Here is a 14,125-nt window from a genome sequence, read left to right as displayed (position 1 = left end):
ATAAGGGGGCAGTACAGGCCTCATTCTATTAAAAAAAAAAAAAAACTGTCATTTTTCCTCAGTAAACATTGCTTAGCTTCTGTGATTACAGGAAGGGGACACTTGTAGAGCACAACCGAATCATCTGTGCTTTCAGTTTAGACAAAGCCTGAGAGTTGACTCCTGCCATATTGTTAGCTGTCTAGAGCATTTCCTGATGGAAATGCATGCAAATAAGCAAATGGAATTTAAATGTCAGAAAAGATGTGTGCATTGCCATGAATCATGGGATTTGAGTAAACATGTAACCAGCTGGAGCCTCCTACTGCTCGCTTACCTGCTAAATAAATAAAATCACCATTCTTCAGACGCACACCTTTAAAGAACTTGAGCTCATTTAAATGGCTACTATCTAAGTCACGGCTGTAACAGGAGAATATTAATTAACTCCAGATATTAGGGCCTGGAAAATTTAATCTGGCACACATTACTGCTGGAAGTGTGGGAGCTTTCATGATAGCTTCTCAACCTCCTGAGGGAGAATCTCAACATTTTTTTCTTCATTATTTCACTCTCCGGAAAAAAAAAGGCTGAATACATTTACATGACTTAAAATTGGGCCTTTGCTTCTACAGTTTTTCCCTTTTTTCCTTTCTAATTCTACTTACACCATCTCATAAAATATGAATACCATTCCCATGTTGTTTCTTGCTGGAATAAAATTTGAAAGAGACTGACAAAAAAACTGATGCTGAGATGAAATACAAATCTGAGAATATTTCCTGATTATTTCCATGACACATAGGCATGGTAAAAATATATGTAATCAAAAAGCATACTTTAATAATATGTTACATACATTCTCTTTCTCTCTGCCACTGCCTACAAGCTAGCTATGAATCAACTGTAGTTAAGGTACGACCAACCAAGCACTGTCTCTTTCATGAGCTATGAATTTCTTGAATTTCCCCTGGGGATCAATAAAGTATCTATCTATCTATCTATCTATCTATGATTTCCAGTGGTCGCAGTGTATTGCTTTTTTTGTCTGTGCAAGGCAGCACCACAAACCAAACTCTTCGACATTCTGCCCACTTCCTTCATACTTCCCTAGTCAAATCTCTCTCTAAATAGAGTGGCTCGTCTGCCTCCATGAGCCATTCATTCACGCTAGCCACTCAAGTGTGAAAATAATGAGAGCAGCCTGCCTGGCCGCTGTTCTTTCCATCTCACCTTTCCCCAAGCCTCCGGTCTCCTCTGCACTACACCAGCAGGAGAGGTGGGGTCACCCCACCACCACCACCACCCCCAATCCACCCTTCCTACGTCCGGGTCGCGCCGAGCATCAGAGGAGGCTCTGCTCAGTGTCTTGTCTGTGCTGTGTAATCTGGTGTAATAGCTCTCGTCAAAGCAATCAGCTCAGCTGTGGAGGCAGCCACGGTGCAGCTGCGAGCAGGCTGAGTAAGCCACCATCACTCTTCCCAGCGGTATGCTCAGCCAGCCCAAGCCCATTCCAGTGAGCTGCCTTGAGCTTTTAATAACTTGTATCCTCCAGCACACTGTTAATAGTTGTGGTGAAATTATGGTTTCATAAGTAGGAGGTGCAGTGCCATGCCTTGCTCGTTTGCCAGAGGATAAGTAGGTTCTGTAGGAGCCCCATGCAGTAATGATTTAGACCACTACAAACATTTACAGTAATTTTCTGTAGTGGTGATTGAGGACTGCATTTGCTGGTGCTATTTTCTATTCCCTTCATTACTTGGCCCGGAAAGCAAATGTCCAGCGCAATGAATGGAACTTTTATAATGATTTATTATCGTAAGCTTTTCAGATAATTACATCTAAAAGATTCATTCACACTACATAATCATTATGAATATCCTTACATCAATGTCATAACACAAGTTCAAAACAGACACTCCAAATGCAAAGCAAAGATGCTATTTAGAAATGTCTCCTCTCTAATTGCTATGATAAGGCGATCTTATTTAATGATCAGACAAGAGCATTCATTGAGAGACACTCTAGGTGACTAACATTGTTGACTACAGTCTTCTAAGCAGCCCCCATCTCCATTAATCTGCCCTACAAGAGACAAGAATCCACTTCATAGACACACTGAGCCCTGGGAATGCATGCTAGTCTTCAAAATTGGATTGAGGAGTTGCTAGACACAAGAATATGGGTGTGTTTGCCTCCACAGGGGAACAAGCTAGAGGCTTCCTAACAAAAACACCCACATACATCTTTTTAATTAAAGGTGAGTCATGCGACCGGTGGCAAAGCACTCTACTCCAAAGCGCTCCACTAAAGCACAAACAAATAACCCAGAGCTTCTCATATATCACAGAGCCACTAAACACAGATAGTGTTTGTTTTATTACACCAAACAAGGGCTGCTCCCTGTGCCTGGAAGCTGGCACCTCAAAGCACCTAAAAGACCTCTAAAAAAGTCTTACTGAGAGTTTTCCCTTCTACCCGGAGATGTACTGTGAGGCTGTCATTGCCTTGCCAAGGGGGGACAAAGAAAACAGCCAAATCCAAGAAATCAAGGTGTGGGAAAGGATAGGTTATACATCCTGCATAAGGAAGGAGTGACTATACACAAAAAAAGAACTTGCACAACTGATATGCACCTACCCCGACAAATAGTCAGTCACTTGTCATTTACGAGAACAATCTCTTGTCAGAATGTAGCCGTGTCCATTGTGAGCTAAAAGTTTTAAACAATTGCAGTTGAAGTGGCAGGCTAGTAAACAATTTCACATCGGTAGATATGATAGTTCCACCATTCATAACGCAATCACTATTCCAGGAAACATTTCTAGGAAACAAAATGAAGCATCTTTAATGAAATGAAGCATGCAACTTGGGCTGAAAGAAATCGAGATAGGGATAAACATTGTGCAGTAGCCTATGTTGTCAGTGAATCACTCCTGACAAACGCAATACACCTGAACAGCCGAAACGATTTGATTTAAGGATAGTGATGCGGCTAGTTCAAGCAGCACACCAACATCTACGTCTACGACATAACAATCAGGCTGGACATTGCTGATGCTCCGCATTTACGTATAATTGCCTGTGTTTTATGTGCCATTAGGCGATCATTTGAAGCATGATTGAAATCATAAACATGCGAGTGGAATCCTGTGATTAGTTTCCCAATCACTGAGCTTTGGATGATTTCTTCACTGTACATTTTGAAAACCACGGCTCGGTAGCGACAGTGTTTTTCACTTAAATGCACAAGTGTTACATTTTAAACGTTTTTTTATTAAAAAAAAAACTGCAAAAACACGCAGATACGCAACTGAAAATAAACGTCATTACCTTTGAGCCGAATCTCTGGAGTGATGGAATCTGTGAGAGTCATCGGTCCAGCTTTAGTTCACTCTCTGATGAAGCGTGGATCTCACTTTCAAGCACGGTGTCAATACCCCAGTCTCTCAGTCTCACTGTTCTCGCCGGCCGCATCAGCACCACTCACACTCATCTCTTATTCATCTGAGGGCAGGGCGAAGAGAAACGGCAGTTATTTCTTCTGTATCAAGAAAAGGGTAGTTTCTCTCTCTCCCTCGAACACCGCCTCTGTGCGCATAACGACGCTCGAGTGTGATACGCGCTAGAGGCGCGCGCTGTCCCATGCTCTCGTAATAGGAGGAGTTGCGTCAGGTGACCAGGTAAAGCCACGGCACCTCCAACCGAGATTCATCCGGCGTAACGCGCGGATTGGCGGTGGAGTGAAAACCGTGAAATTGTCTAGGCTGATGTTGAACGTGGCATGCTTTGCTTGTTTAATTTCATACTGAATTTAGCTGCCTGTGAGTAAACTAATTTGTCATTTCAATTAAATCACATTTTGCTCAGCAATCCAATGTCTCCGAATCCAGTGTCTCCGCATTATTTTGTCGCTTCATTAATAACTTGAATTATCCAGATAATTCGCACGCGCGTGTGTGTGTGTGTGTGTGTGTGTGTGTGTGTGTGTGTGCGCGCATGCATGCATATATGCGTGCGTGCGTGCGTGAAGGGGGGGGGGGGGGTACATATTATGATGTTAACATTAGCTTACACAAGCTTACACAGTAAATGGGTTAATTCACTATAAGTTGAGAGCTAATCATTTATCATCTGGCTATGAGGCTGAATCCAATTGACTGTAAGATCATACTTTCAGGCAGGATCAATACAAAGCATCCACTGACCATCAGCAGAACATAAACAATAGTGTCTGCAAGCAATTCATGATTTATGGTGTAACAAATCAATTGCTTAATCAATTAATTCATGTCTGCAGCAGATACACTCTACTTATTCCATCAGCAAAATGCCTGTCAAACTCTCCCTCAATCTGTGTCATAACACTTGGCCAGCCACTTGCATAAACACTCAGAGAAGAAACCCAGAGGAGGGCAACTGGGGGTCAACATCCATATTTTAACAGAGGAAAAGTCGTCATAGAAAGAAGCAGTCACCAAGACGGACGCAGTTAAAAATGCATGCTGTTTGTATGGGTAAAATGGTGGCATACTCGATGAGAGCAAGTGAACTGAGTATCTTGGCACATGTGGAGCAATTTATGCACTTGGTCTCCATAAACAGGTGAGCACTGAGTGGAATAACATGGTCTATTGATTCAGTAACAATGGCAACTGTTAGGGTTTGGTGTGAATTTATGCTCACTGTGACATTTGTAATTCATGAGCTGTATTGATGAAGTACTTTCATAACTACTATCAACTGATCGATCATGATGATGGCTTTGATTTGTGTTCAGTGTGATGTGACATCAAAGGCGCCAACTCCCTTCACTGCTTCTGGTGATCTATGATAGTAAAAGCCATTCATTTTGCCCTTCACCACAACAATCTGCACCGAGCTGCCAGAGCTGCAGAGCACGAGTGTGAGTGTGAGCAGCACTGTGGGGAGAGTTGGTGAGAACAGCTGTTGTTTCCCTCCGTCGCCCCTTCTCCCTCAGGCTGTTGTCGAGAATCGGCAGAACGAATTGGGATGGCCGCAGCGCGCTTTTTGAGCCTGGTCTGATAAAGTCCGTCCGCTCAGATCTCGGGGCTCCTGGCTGAGGAGACCGCAGGAGCTCTGGCCTGTCCACAGGCACAGAACTCCACTGCCACTACTGATGAATTTTTTATTGGCCAGACAAAGTCAGACAGAGTTTCATAAACCTGGCAGGGCCCACATCCAACCGTATTAATAGCTTTATATCGAAACGTAGAGCAGAGATGGGAAGGAGGAAAATGCCACGGATAAGATATTCCCTTTTGATAAAGGTATCATGTTTGGATCTGATGTTTCCTTGTTCAGGACCTCATCCCTCACACGATATTGTAGACATTAGGCCTCGTCTTGCCTGACAAGATAATACAAATGTGACATTGCCACTCTCCTTAAATGTCAACAGGAATGGGCCTTCATCCAATGATAGTAGACTATCCCATGGGGTGGATTTGATGTTGTGGTCTGGAGGTTGTAAGGGTAAAATGTCCAAGCCCTGCAGTTAAACTTTATTTCTGATTTCAGTTGTTCCTCTCCTGTAAAGCATACAATCCTGTGGTGAGCTGACCAAGAACAGAGATAGATAAAGATATCTGGTTGAATGACAGGGACTTGCATCCCATATACACCACACAGTACTACCAGCCATGTATTGACATTTAAGGCTGCAAAGGCAGAGAGTCTTACACTCTGAAACAGACAAAAATATGGACAGTATGCTAATAAAGCAGGCCTAGACTAAGGTACATGACAGACCAAATAAAAACAAAACGATACAACCCCCAAAGCATTGTGGAGGCAACTATTCAGTCTCATCATCCACATCAACACACAGAACACTGCAACATCCCAGCACACTAGCCTACTGGTTTACTAGTCAAGTTTAAAATCACTAGTTGGTGCAGTATGCAGGCACTAGTTGTGGACAAAATTGCTAAAGGCGAAATGGGACATTCCTATGCGTAGAAGTGCTTCACCGAAAATGAGATCTGTTCCACAGTGACATGCAAGTTGTGTACAGCTGTGTTAAACTACAATAAGAACAACATGAAGCATCTGCTGCCAACAGCTAGCACAAGTTAGGCAAATTAGGACCAGCATTGTACCCGTTGCCACATAACACTGGGCCATTAGTTGGGTCATCTATAGCAGTTCCGTGTTTGTGGAGAGCGAAGGTTCGTTTCTCACTAGATTTGTCATCTATAAAGGTTAAAGAAAAAAATTAGCCGGGGTGCCCCTCACAAAAATGTGGGGAAATTTTGTGACACATTACATTATATTACATTACATTACATTTGGCAGGCGCTTTTTTAGCCAAAGCGCCTTACAACATGGTAAACAGTTTAAAGCTTTAGAACAATTATCTCAACAATACTCATTTGAGACAACAATTTACACAATTTAACAATTTAAAAGAATGTAAAAAAGGTAGAGCACAATAAGAAAAAGTGCATCAGTGAGTGCTGTTTTTACAGTATACAGTCAAGTTTCAGTTCTAGTCCAGTGGTAAGTGCTAGAATTAGCTGTAAGTAGTGCTACGAGAGGAGATATTCTCTGAAGAACTGGGTCTATAGGAGTTTTTTTAAAGATGGAGAGGGATGTCCCTAACCTGACTCTCGCCAGATGAATTTCGTTCCACTTAGCTCCGCCTAGCTTCACTCACATCCATCTGGGACCTCTTCCGTTGAGAGTGATTTCTGCACCAGATTTTATGGTAGAGCCAATCAGGACGCAGGGCGGGAGTTTCATAGATGTGACATAGCGTAGAAGCGACTGTGAGATTGTTATCAGCGTCACGGGTTGGCTTCGATGTGAGTGGTTGAAGTAGCACGTCAATAGATGACGGACAAGTGGCTTATCCAATCATATGCAAGCATTTTTTGATTAGGTCCAGCCTTCTGAAGCAACACTTCAATGGATTGATCCCAGATGGATGAGTGGAGCTAGGCGGAACGAAATTAATCTGGCGAGAGTCAGGTTAGGATGTCCCTGCTCTAGTAGGAACTGGTAGTGCGTTCCACCAACAAGGAACAACAAATTAAAAAAAGTTTGGATTGACCTGAGCGTACCGGTGGTAGAGCTAGACGTCGTAAGTCTTAGGAGCGCAGCGGTCAGGAGGTAGCATATGCCTATATGAGGGCATTCAAGTAGGTGGAAGCAGAACTGGAGACTACTTTGTAGGCAAGCATTAGAGACGAATTTGATGTGGGCGGCCATAGGTAGTCAGTGTAGCTGGAAGAGCAGCGGGGTAACATGGGTTGTTTGTAGACCAGATGCACCACCGCATTCTGGATCATCTGAAGGGGTTTCACTGTGCAGGCTGGGAGACCTGTCAGGAGGGCATTACAGTAGTCGAGTCGTGAGATGACTATTGCCTGTACCAGGAGTTGGGTAGCATCTTGAGTCAAGTAAGTCTTGATTTTCTGTATGTTGTAGAGTGCGAAACGGCTAGTTGGTTGTCGAGAACGACTCCTAAATTTCTTGCAGCCCTGGTAGGTGTAACAGACATGGAGTCAATTTTGATGTTGATGCCATGGTTTAGCTGGGAGGACCCGCAGTTCAGTCTGAGAGGTTTAGCTGGAGGTGGTTTGCCTTCATCCATGTAGATATGTCTGAGAGGCAATCCAAGATCCATGCTGAGACCATGGGGTCATCAGGTGGAAAGGACATATAGAGCTGTGTGTCGTCTGCATAGCAGTGGTATGGGAAGCCATGCGAACGGATAATCTGTCCCAAAGAGGTGGTGTAGATAGCAAAGAGAAGAGGGCCCATCACTGAGCCCTGGGGGACCCCTGTGGTGAGATAGTGAGGTGCGGACAGCTGTCCAAGCCATGATACGTTAAACGAGCATCCTGTGAGGTAGGATTCAAACCAGGACAGAGCAGAACTGATGATTCCCATGTTAGAGAGTATAGAGAGAAGGATGCGGTGATTAACAGTGTCAAAGGCAGCCGTTAAGTCAAGCAGAATGAGTTCTGATGAGAGCGGTCGCCTTGGCTTCCTTTAAGGCTTCTATTACAGACAGCAGAGCCGTTTCGGTTGAGTGGCCCCTCTTGAACCCAGATTGATTTAGATCCAGAAGGTTGTTCTGTGAGAGGAATTCAGAGACCTGTTTGGAGACTACTCGTTCGATACCTTTGGATAGGAAAGGTAGGAGTAAAGCAGGGCAGTAGTTCTCAACTTGAGCAGGGTTGAGAGAAGTTTTCTTAAGTAACGGTGTTACCCGGGCCGTTTTGAATGCTGTTGGAAACGTGCCAGAGGTTAGCGAAGCATTGATCACGTGTGATAGCTGGTGTGATAGTCAGGCTGATGGACTGAAGTAGGCTCATAGGTAGGGTCCAATGAGCATGTGGTTGGACGGCTACCTGTCAGGAATCTCTCACTCTCTGAGAGACTCCTCTTATCATCACTGCTACTCTCATCTGAGCAGTCATGAGGTGTGACTCAGAGTCATCATCAGGTGGGAGACGGATTGTACTCTTATTCTTCAGTTTGTGCCATTTGGAAACTCTGGCCTGGCCTGCTGAATAAGTGTACAATCCATGTCCCATCTGATGATGACTCTTTGAATCTTCATATGGAAAGGACAAACTACCTTACATATTTCCAGCTCCATTACAACCTGCAAGAGCATCCTCCTCCCATTGGTCACGGCTGGGATCTAGTGAACGGAAAGTGTCGACCAGTGCGTCACACCCCCTTGCCCCAGCAGCGCACACCTCATGAAAGCTCAGATGAGAGTAGCAGTGATGATGAGAGGAGTCAGTGTGGAGATTCAACAGATTCAGATGGAGAGTGTTTTTAGTTAATTCAATAAATAAATCATAATAAATAAATAATAAAAAAATCTGATGACCTATGTGTTGTAATTTTGCTGCCCATAACTGAACTCAGTTTGAGCAGAGCTTCCATTTGAGCCTAATGTTACAACTGTATGACGATTTTGAAACATCGACATTTAAAGAGCCAAAAATTGGCGGCCATCTTGAATTTGAAGGTCAGAAATAGGTCAAATCAATAAATCTACATCATTTATGAATTTCTTGACCCAAATAGTCTCAGAAGCCATGTGTTATGCAGCACTGTGGACAAAACCTTAAAAAGTTAATTTCTAGCATTGGCTTACGGCAGCCATTTTGGATATAGGGCTCTCACAAAATTTCCCCACATTTTTGTGAGGGGCACCCTGGCTAATTTTTTTCTTTAACCTTTATAGATGACAAATCTAGGAACTGCTATAGATGACCCAAGTACATGGCGTTATTTAGCTGACTTCAAAATGAGCGCAGATACAGGAATCGAAAGCAAAATATAAAGAATCTGAGGGGTGAAAAATAATCGTGTGGCAATAAAACTTACCACAAGCGTAACAAGTATGACTGAGAGCACAGAAATCACGTTCACATTGGGCCGCTCACGGCTGTATTCTGCTCGCTCTCGCTTTGAAACTTCTCCTCGCTCTCAGTGTAGTTTATGGAATAGCCTAAGGCTCAACCAGACGATAATTTTGTCAACTAAATAACACCATAGGCCCTAAGCTGCTATTATGAAAATCAGTAGACATGAAACCCCTACTATACATTACTGTAGAGGGTAGGTGTAGAGCTCTCACATTTCTCCAATGCTCCCATTCCATAAATAAACAGCAAGCTTTACGATATGAAGCCAATTTAAAAAAGCCAATGCCAAACATACTCCTGATAGCTGTGGTGAACTTTCATCTTGGCCGCTCCCTCAATAATGGTTGGGATTTTTATGTTTATTTAATGGCTTACATTCAGAGTTCAAAGTGTGAACGAGAGCTGTGCTTGCAAACTTCCACTCGCTCACGCACCTCTCGCCAGCATGGAATAAGCAAGCACGCTATTTTCTTCCAACCCATCAGTTTAGCTGTCAGCACCACACAGAGAGCAATTGTAATTACACCCTATTTGCTGTACTCGCTACAGGCTAAGCAGCTTTGCGCTGGCCTCTTCCTCCTACAAGTCCAAATAAGCAGTTGTGTCTGTTGAAGGAAATTACACTTTTCAAATGATATCCTGTGAAAATTAGCAGCTCTCTGTACAGGTTAGCTTTGAAGTGTGAGGATGCATCATGAGCAACAAAGACTTGAAATACTTGATAGCCTCTGATGTTACTACCTTACAGATTAATTTATGCTTCCGTGTGTGTGCGTGTGTGTGTGTGTGTGCACGTCACAGAGAGCGAGAGAGAAGGAAAAAGGCAGACATCGCCTTTGAGAACCGTATTTCTCCCCAAGTTCAGTGCAAGGAGGTTCACTTCTGAATAATGGGTCAGTTGTCATGACAACACAAGGGCCATCCCATCAATGTCTGATGCAGTGCTCATTTCATTTTTTGTGTGAAGTAGAGGGAGTTCAAGAGGTGTGACCCTCTCTCACACTGTCATCCTGTCTACACGCTCATCTCCCCCCTGACTCAAACCCCTCGACTCTTCTGGTGAACAATGCACAATCACTGCCAAAAGGTGACAGTGTTCCTGGACAGGAAGCTGGATTCCTTTTTGCCCTACCATCAGAGAGCACACTTTTAGCAGAGCTTCCAAAAGTGGACCAAAGTTCAGAGTATGACGGTGTTTTATCCTAATGACAAAGCAAATTCTCCCCAAGAGAGTAGCATTTGGCTGGTTGTTTATCCTCAACCTTGCACATTTATCTAATTGTGTTAGTGATAAAATTACTATATAGTGTATATATATTTTTAATAATGACTGATTAATGAATAATTTTCTTTGTTTGTTGCATCTGTAAAGCTTTCAGTTGATGATAGCAGCAAACACATATTAGTCATATATTAGTTAGAAACCATTTGAGGAAAAGATATGTACACTTATGTGCAATTTAGAGGGGATAAAAAAAAAACGTGACATTAGAATCATAGTTTAGTCATCTTATTATGCAGGATGGTGCATGATGCGTGTAATTGTGTTTTTTTTTCTTTCCACTTATGTGCCACTGAGAATGAACCCATCTGCTGTGTTTCAAGCACTAGCAACCATTTGTGAATCTTGCATCCACCGTTTCAGTCATCCACCACAAGCTACAAACGTATATCCCTCTCTCACTTTACCTACCTCTCTCTCTCTCTGTCTCTCTCACTCTACCACTCTCTTCCGCTCTCTTTCTCTCTTAATTCAACAGATGCAATCATGGCCAGTTATCGTTAAAATTTTAGAGAAAAAAAAAGAAACCTCTTTGTTGCAGAGATACGTGTGCTCCTTAAAATATTGAAGATTACACAGCCAGCAAAACCAGCCGTATCAGTGCCTTCTTTATTAAAAAAGATCTCACCACTCCGGATGTTTAGTGCTTCCAGAGAAGAGAATAGACAGGATGGTGGGTCTTTTTTCTAGACTCATGGAGCTGAAATGAGGGTCATTTTGTACAGTAATGGCATCCCTTCTCTCCAGGGACTCATTTATGAGCTGCTCTTGCGTGGTCTAGCCCAGAAGAATCGACCTCTCGATGGGCAGAGAGAGGGTAATCTTCCCCTTGTACGGTTGCCCCGGTGAATAGGCTCAATCTGAGGCCCCAGAGGCGGAATGTTGAACAGCCAATTGTGACACTGGGTGCACAAGCTGGGCTCGGAACTTCATGTCTATTCTCATTCCAATTTATATTCTCCATATTTTCAATGCACACAATAATAATGTGTTTTTTTTTCCCCCCAAAGCTAAGGTAACTGTGCTTTGAGCAATTACTGTGACAAAACTTCTTGTAAGATTAAAACCCATGGGGTTTTCAAACTAAATGCGCCCCTAGCTGGAAGCTAAAAGCTGGTGATTTTCTAAGTAAGGCGTCCGTTCTTATCTGCACTGGGAAATGCTCAGGCTTGTGAAGTTCTTTGCTCACAACTGAAGGAATATTCCCTCATTGCTTTTATTGCATTACATATAACTGCATTACGTTTTCATATAAAGTTAAAAGTTAAAGTTAACGGATATTTAGCAGACGCTGCAGGTTCAGGAACTGAACCCAGGTCGACCAATTGTCAGTTGGTGACATTACTGCTGCTCCACGACGCACGCAACACTACATCCCATAATATATGAGCCTATCCTTAGAGGTCTCCAACAGGAATGCTATACAGATCCCAAACTTGGCATCGCTTGACTTAGAAGTATTGGCATCCACTTTATCATACTTTAAAAAAATATATATTTTTGGGCTTTTCTAGCGTTTTGATAAGACAGTGGAGAATAGATGAGAAATGAGTTGGACAGAAATGGAGAGTGGGATCGAGAAATGACCAGGCCAGATTTGATGTGTATTCTGGATACCCCCATGCACACACATACAAACAAACACACATATATTGCACACACACACACACACACACACACACACGCACACACACACACACAGGATTGACTTCTGATCTGAAATGAACAGATAATCCATACAAATAAGATGTAGGCAAAATCCAAGTGCTCCCCCCACCTCCTTAAGCTACCTTAGCACGGGTGACACTTTAGCCACACTTTCTTACCAGACCCACTAGCTATTACTGTTAGGGAAACTAGGTCATTATGGAGGATTTGGAATTCTGAGCTAATCCCCTTAAAATATGTTAAAGAGACAAACTTGGAGGAGCACAGCAAAACAGAATGCAAGCCAAATATGTAAATATGTGTAAATGCATGTTAGTTTAGATGACTTTTTAGGGATCGTGCACACACCTACCGTACAAATTACCAGGTATTTCTTCATCCTGTGTGGTATTTTGCTGTACAAAAAGCTGCATACAAATAACTCAATGATGGAATATTTGTTCAACCCTGAGCAAATGGACATAAGTGGGTGTAACGGCAGCTTTTAAATCTAGTTAATTAACACTTAATTTCTTCTCTGCTCCCTGCTTGACTTCATTTCCACCTAATTGGCAATTAAACCATGCACCTGTTTTCTAAGTTGTAGAAAGAAAACTAATTAATTGTGACCTCCCAACCAATCTTGGCATCTTTGCTTAATAGGGTGTTCATGCCACATCGGATATTCGGAAATTCTGACCTCTGATAGAGGAAAAATGACTTGAACACATAGTCGGGCCGGATTTTTTGCTCGGAGACTCGTGTGGAAGTCTTGTGCCCCAAGGTATCCGACTTGACATCACTTCACTTGACATCATATTCTCCAACCACGGCGGCCTCCCTTGCAACAACACAAGAGGCGAATTTCACTCTCATTACAAATAGGCAAGGCCATTTATCACTAAATTAACACTACAAGTAGATACACTCACCTGAGACATTTCTGCTTGCTAAACCATAGTAAGCAGTTTTAATAACTTATTTATGCATTTCCTGTATTTGTTTTTCGAGCTGATCTTCTGAACACTCTTTTTTTCCGAGGTCAGGATTTTTAAAGTCGCGTCCTATAAGCACACCATACTTCTACCTGAAGCAATATCAAAGAGTGTCACAACTCTCTCTTTCTATGGCTCTGGCTTTGTCATGTAGTACTGCAAACAAGCATACACACATACTGTATAGACCCTTTCAACAATAAAAACAAAAACAATGCTTGAACATTCTATTTGGGCCCCAATCTACTTCCTCTGCATTAAGATAACATATGGAATGTTAAAAAGGAAGTCTTGTGGGGCCAACTATGATGCTGATAATGGAACTCTCTTGAAAGGGTCTATATTCAAATTGAAAGGGGAGGGGGGTGTTTAATACCTTAGGGGGTCTATAGATTCATACAATGATTAATACGAAATCATTGAATTATGACTATGAATATTGCTCAATGATATCCAATTATGTCTACACAGTTGACACACTGACAGGAAGATATTTGTCAATGGATGACCATGCTGTTCCAAACCACAGAGATCCAGGGAATGTCTCAGGAGACTGAGACAAGAAGGGACAAATCTATTTGTTTTTTTAACATTTAGATGTGCGCACCTTTTTCTACATTACAAATCTATTTGTTGTCTAAGACATGGAGAGGATCAAAGACAGAGGCATTTGACCTCTGAATCAAATGTTTATGAACCCAAGTTCCTCCTCAGTTATATCTATCTGATACACACACACACACACACATATATAAATATACTATGTATAAATATAAATGTACACACACCTTGCTTCCACAAACATA

The 14,125-nt window shown here is 42.5% G+C and overlaps 1 pseudogene; it reads right to left on the bottom strand.

Annotated features, from left to right (window-relative positions):
- LOC121685838 overlaps positions 1 to 12,780 on the bottom strand; it is a 39,267-nt pseudogene extending 26,487 nt beyond the window's left edge.
- Between the last annotated feature and the right edge of the window lie 1,345 nt (positions 12,781 to 14,125).

This window comes from Alosa sapidissima, chromosome 16 (assembly GCF_018492685.1).
Source record: "Alosa sapidissima isolate fAloSap1 chromosome 16, fAloSap1.pri, whole genome shotgun sequence".
Lineage (NCBI taxonomy): Eukaryota > Metazoa > Chordata > Actinopteri > Clupeiformes > Clupeidae > Alosa > Alosa sapidissima.
The sequence above is the reverse complement of the archived record's forward strand: the minus strand, read 5'-3'. Positions and strand labels throughout refer to the sequence as shown.